This window comes from Gadus morhua, chromosome 4, assembly GCF_902167405.1.
Source record: "Gadus morhua chromosome 4, gadMor3.0, whole genome shotgun sequence".
Lineage (NCBI taxonomy): Eukaryota > Metazoa > Chordata > Actinopteri > Gadiformes > Gadidae > Gadus > Gadus morhua.
Genome location: NC_044051.1, coordinates 33,101,774 through 33,107,928, shown reverse-complemented (window position 1 = coordinate 33,107,928; position 6,155 = coordinate 33,101,774). Strand labels below are relative to the sequence as shown.

At 44.7% G+C, this 6,155-nt stretch overlaps 1 long non-coding RNA gene across 3 annotated transcripts; it reads right to left on the bottom strand.

The window, feature by feature from the left end:
* On the bottom strand, positions 1 to 4,557 carry LOC115542407 (uncharacterized). Of its 3 annotated transcripts, none has more exons than XR_003976513.1 (5): positions 4,375 to 4,557; positions 2,856 to 2,989; positions 1,780 to 2,224; positions 333 to 445; positions 1 to 59 (listed from the first exon to the last, which is right to left on the bottom strand). It is a non-coding gene; the product is annotated as an uncharacterized LOC115542407 (long non-coding RNA). The 3 variants fall into 3 exon arrangements; XR_003976511.1 differs by having other exon boundaries at positions 2,856 to 2,992; positions 4,375 to 4,555; XR_003976512.1 differs by lacking the exon at positions 1,780 to 2,224 and having other exon boundaries at positions 2,856 to 2,992; positions 4,375 to 4,520.
* Between the last annotated feature and the right edge of the window lie 1,598 nt (positions 4,558 to 6,155).

Genomic DNA, 6,155 nt, shown 5'->3' with positions numbered 1-6,155 from the left:
GCGGGCAAGCCTCCACCAATATCCTCTTCAACCTTGATTGAAATGGTGTCTGGGGTCTGCTGCTTTCCACATAAAGAAGGAAACAAACACAAGACATATTCTTTCATTTTCACAGAATAGTTGTCAATCCCCACTACCGACAGAATAGGCGTTTTCACACTGCCAGGCTGGTTCGGTCGTGGCTTGGCAAGCCCTGCAATTTCAATGTCTTGCCTGCGTATACATTTTTTTGATTCAAGAATGCAAGAATGAGTTCACATCTGAGTGTAGGCTAAAACGCGATTAACTATTTACAAGTGCAAAAATGGCAACATAATCTTTATTTTGCTAACCACCAATTCCTCGCAGCGACTGGACCAGTGGGAGGAGCCAGGGGCGACCACACCCAGAATCTCTGAGGTGGCGCCACACTGAGTGCCACGGTCTACAAAGGCATCGCAGTCTTCTGCAGACAGAGAAAAAAAGGAAAAATTAATTGTTTTGATACATTATTTGCATAAAGGGAAGCATTGTGTATTTGTACACGTGAAAGAAACTCTTTAAATGTATGCAACATTGACAGAGGGTTTAAAATGTGTACTGCTGACAAAGATTCACAGTTTTGGAGAGGGACGTCTCCTCCAGCACCCTCCTCCCTAGACTCAAAGCTCAAGTGGTCGGCCAGGTTAAGGACACTCAACGAACACCAGCGCAAAGTGATCTGAGCACCACATGACATGCGATGTTTGAGAATGATAAACCAGCTCCTCTGTCTTGAAACCCTTCTGGGCTCTTGACTGATTCCATCTTTGAAATGCAACTCCCAAGTTTGACTCGTGTTTTAGCAGGGCGCTGGTCATGATGCTTTTCCGAAGAGGACCAGGCTTTTTAGCGCAGGTAGAATCAAGTACATTCTCAGTTGATCATGGTTGTTTTTTTGCATAGATGCAATGTGTAGTGATGGCAGTGTGACACTGAAGCTTCGATACGTGCTTCAAACCAACTCCCAAGAAGCACTGCTTCGAAGCTTGCTTCAGAGCAAAAAAAAACACGTGACATGTGGCGTCCGAAGCAGCAACTGGTTCGTTGCCTGAATGAATCACTTGACTGGTCCGCGGCTCGGTGGAGAAGCTTTGAGCAAAAAAAAAGAAACCGACTCAATCCATAAGGCAGCCTACCTCAATACAAATCTTTGAGTGTCTAACCCCATCCCACATAATCACCCCCTAGAGTTACTCAAGTACACCCAACCAACCTTGTCCGAAGCCAGCTGGTCACCGCCTAATTATTTAATGAAAAAAGAAAACACAATCGATGCTACAATCGTTTACGGGAGTTGTGCATAGTACGATATGTATGTAATAGATCAACGTAAGGTATCGATTAGAGTAGACTAGGGGATAACACACTGACTGTGGAGTGGAGGACCCGGGTTCGCATCCCATTCCTGGGTGGAAAGTTTTTATATGCTGTTTCAATTATATCCTAGCCTACATCAGTTAGCCTATCTGGACAGAAGGCTAGGCATATCCCTTTAAGAACAATTTAGACATCTGTATTTAGATCAATCTTTATTCGTGAAAAGATCATGCTATTAAGTATTTGGGTTTGTGTGTTTGTCCGTCAAATCGTTTTCAAAGCAGGGATACGTTCAATCCACTGCAGCCTCGAACTTCGCCAGCAGAGGTCACTGTCACTGAAGCTTCGAGTAATGAACCCATTTTCGAAACATTTGGCTCAACTGGTTGGATGCTTCATAAAAGCTTCATTTGCCCATCACTAGCAATGTGTATTACTAACCTACGGCGGGCAAGCCTCCACCAATATCCTCTTCAACCTTGATTGAAATGATGTCTGGCGTCTGCTGCTTTACACATTAAGAAGGAAACAAACACAAGACATATTCTTTCATTTTCACAGAATAGTTGTCAATCCCCACTACTGACAGATTAGACGTTTTTACACTGCCAAGCTGGTTCGGTCGCTGATTGGCACGTCCTGCAATTTCAATGTCTTGCCTGTGTATTTATTTTGTGGATTGAAGAACCTCGAATGCAAGAATGAGTTCACATCTGAGTGTGATTAACTATTTACAAGTGCAAAAATGCCAAAATATTCTTTATTTCGCTAACCACCAGTTCCTCGCTGTGACTGGACCAGTGGGAGGAGCCAGGGGCGTCCACACCCAGAATCTCTGAGGTGGCGCCACGCTGAGTGCTACGGTCTCCAAAGGCATCGTAGTCTTCTGCAGAGGGAGAAAAAAAGGAAAAGTAATTGTTTTGATACATTATTTGCATAAAGGGAGGCATTGTGTATTTGTACACGTGAAAGAAACTGCACGCAACCCTCTGTGTCAATGCAACATTGACACAGAGGGTTTAAAATGTGTACTGCTGACAAAGATTCACAGTTTTGGAGAGGGACGTCTCCTCCAGCACCCTCCTCCCTAGACTCAAAGCTCAAGTGGTTGGCCAGGTTAAGGACACTCGACGAACACCAGCGCAAAGTGATCTGATCACAACATGACAAGCGAGGCAAGCGCAATAATTCTATTTGGACACTAAAAGGCAACAACGTGTCCTTCCCTCTAACCTGATCAGCTAACATTCATACATTATGAATCCATTGATGTTTGAGAATGATAAACCAACTCATGTGGCATCGGGCTTGAAACCCTTCTGGGCTCTTGACTGATTCCATCTATGAAATGCAACTCCCAAGTTTGACTCATGTTTTAGCAGGGCGCTGGTCATGATGCTTTTCCAAAGAGGACCAGGCTTTTTAGCGCAGATAGAATCTAGCATCAGCCTAGAATCTATGCTGCCAAGAATCTACTATATCAAAGAACAAAAATACTCCATGAGGAAAGTACACACCTTCACTTTTAAAATGGGGCTGCAAAGTCTTTAAGGATAGCTGTGTGCCTACAAATACGCGTTTCCAGGTGCTCTGTCTGGCAGGCAACATCCCTTGAGAGAAGCTGCTGAATGCAAGCACTTGGTGGGCTGGCCTGCTTATGCCGCTTTTCCACCGCACATGTAGCTCGACTCGACACGACACGACTCGACACGACTCGACACGGTAGCAGCGCGGGTCCTTTTCCACCGCAAATAGTACCTCCTGGACGTGGGCGGGGTCGGCTGCGCGAAAGGGCCGTGACGTATTTTTGTATGCGACGCAAACAACACCTACGTAACCCACACATGGACAGAACCCACATAACAACAATGGAGAACATCGATGCGATGGTATTCGTGTTCGTATTATTAGCTGGCATGTTGAAGAAGTGGAATATGTTGGCTGCGGCGCTGCTATGGCTGTTACCAGCATGGTTGCCATGTCGCTCTCGTGACTTCGTCACACTCTCTGGCCAATCAGTGGCCGGCCGTCTGCCGACGTCACCTTTTAGCATCGGCTCAGCCGCTTGGAACCTAGAGCGAGGCGGTACTAGAAAAAGCAGCCACTTCAGGTACCAGATACCATGTTTTCGCGGTGGAAACGCAAAAAAGGCGAGCTGAGTCGAGTCGTGTCGAGCTGGTACCATGCAGTGGAAAAGCGGCATTAGAGAACAAAGTAAAATCAGTACTCAGTTTTTTATATTGTATATAGTCCAGCAGCAAGTTGTAAGAAGATATAAGATAAGCATGTTTAGTGAATTACATTAGCCTAATACTTAAAATTAGTTACATGAAATGATATTACATCATTGATTTTTTTTCATATTTTATAGTTCATCTCAACAACCCAATACCATGACATCAAGCTCTAGAGAAATCTGCTAATAACCCTTTGATTTAAATCAGGTGTGAAGGGGAAAACATGCCTATAATAGTGCGTTCCAGGTACACATTTTTTGCCCGTAAATAACCAGCTATAACTGGGAGTACAAGAGGGTAGAAGGGTGCGAAAACACGGGTTCTTAGGAACGCACCATATGTATTTAGGATGAGTTTAACAGGTCAATCTCCTCATCAGTAAAACGCTAAAACTACTGCGGTCCAGTGGCCGGTGAAATACAGTTGTATTCGTTTGTTGTATGGTGAGCAGACATTGTTAAACATTGCATTCCCTTGGTATCCAAGCAGTAGAGATCAGTGCCTGTACCCCCTTTGTTGAATTGTGCCCATTCTCGTATGATGCCCCTTGCTTGCTGAGGTGCACACTCGAGTTACAGTTCGTGTATTTATAGTTATGAATGGGCGGAATGTATTAGTCCGCTGTCCTTTCTTTAATAGGTCCATGGTATTTACACACATAACTGATGCTATCTACCTTAACATTAGCGACAGTAGCTTGGCTGTTAGCTGCAGCGCTAATGCTAAAGCAACATTATAATGCTAACAAGGTAACCATATACAGTACAGCAACACAATGATACGGCGTTAGTTAACTTACTTTTTCGAGGTTTTGTACATCCAAACACTGAGCAACTGCGATGATTCGCTCGTTTGCAAGCCACGGTGTCTCTCAAGCAAAGAACTGTGTGTACACGTTCGTAACTCATTTTCTCATGGGCGGTCGGGACAAATAATGTGGGCGGGCAAAATACGAGAAAGGGGAGGTAACCTTTCGCCGTAATTTCCTTTTTTTTTATTAAACATGGTTAAAAATAATACAAACAGAAAAATTCAAGAAAAAATCCTAAGCAATAAATAATTAAGTTCAAATTATACAGTTTTTTATTATTATGATGATGTTCAGCTCGTTTGTTAAAAGAAATCAAAGCTTTTGGACCAAACAATAACACAATATTTGATCAGATTAACCGAAACCATCAAACAAGAAAAGAAAAACAGAAATTCACTGCTCCAGCTCATAACAATTCATTATTTTTTTCTGAAGATTCTTTTTAGGTTTGATATAGTGGTACATTTTAAGCCTATTGCATTGGTTCAAAGTTTCTCTCTGGTTTAGGAACTTTCTACACACACACAAACACACCGGACACACACACCGGACACACACACGTGGACACACACACGTGGACACACACACGCGGACACACACACACACACACACACACACACACACACACACACACACACACACACACACACACACGCGCGCGCGCGCGGACACACGCGCGGACACACACACACACACACACACACACACACACACACACACACACACACACACACACACACACACACACACACACACACACACACACCGGACACACACACACACCAAAATAATTAGTAAACAGAAAAAGAAGAGACCCACCCGACACAAACCCAACCCCTGTACATGACCATACGACATAAGGAACGGTCCCAAACTGCATTTGAAATACGACGCTGAAGTTGGCATCCGATTCGCAGCATCCGATTCGGATTGAAAACCACTTAGAATCTTCAAATCGGTCCTGATTGAAAACCACTACACCTACAGTATACTCTTCAAATCTGGACTACATTATCAGTGAGATGATAACGGTCTGGACCCCTAAATGAGCCTGTATTGCATTTTCACAAATAGGGTAAAGGTTTCACAAATCTGAAAATATGTTTTACATAATGCATAGCCTCACTGCAGTGGCGGACTCAGGGGGGGGGCAGGGGGGGCAACCGCACCCCCACGTGGCTCAATGGTTGAAAAATCGTGCTAAAGTGCCCTTCAAGAGTGTCAAAAACGAGAGGAAATTCCTTATTGGCTGCCCTTTTCACGTGCAAAACATGATTAGGTGCCCTCTAGGGTGCTCCTTCATACAATAAATGATGATGATGTGCCCTCTAGAACAAGAAAATTCAATGGCGTGCCTTAATGGGTGCCCTTATAGTCCCCTTCTGCCCGTCTGGTGCCCTTTTAGTGCCCCCTTTAGTACCCTGATAGTGTCCTTCTGCCCGTCTGGTGCCCTTCTAGTGCCCTGATAGTCCCCTTCTGCCCGTCTGGTCCTTCTAGAGCCCTGATAGTGCCCTTCTGCCCGTCTGGTCCTTCTAGTGCCCTTCCAGTGCCCTTCCAGTGCCCTTCCAGTGCCCTTCTAGTGCCCTGATAGTGCCCTTCTGCTCGTCTGGTCCTTATAGTGCCCTTCTAGTGCTCTTCTGCCCGTCTGGTGCCCTTCTAGTGCCCTTCTGTCTGTCTGGTGCCCCCATGGTTGAAAAAGTGTGCTAAAGTGCCCTCTATGGTGGTGAGAAAGTGCCTTATTGGGTGCCATTTACACGTGAACAAAAATT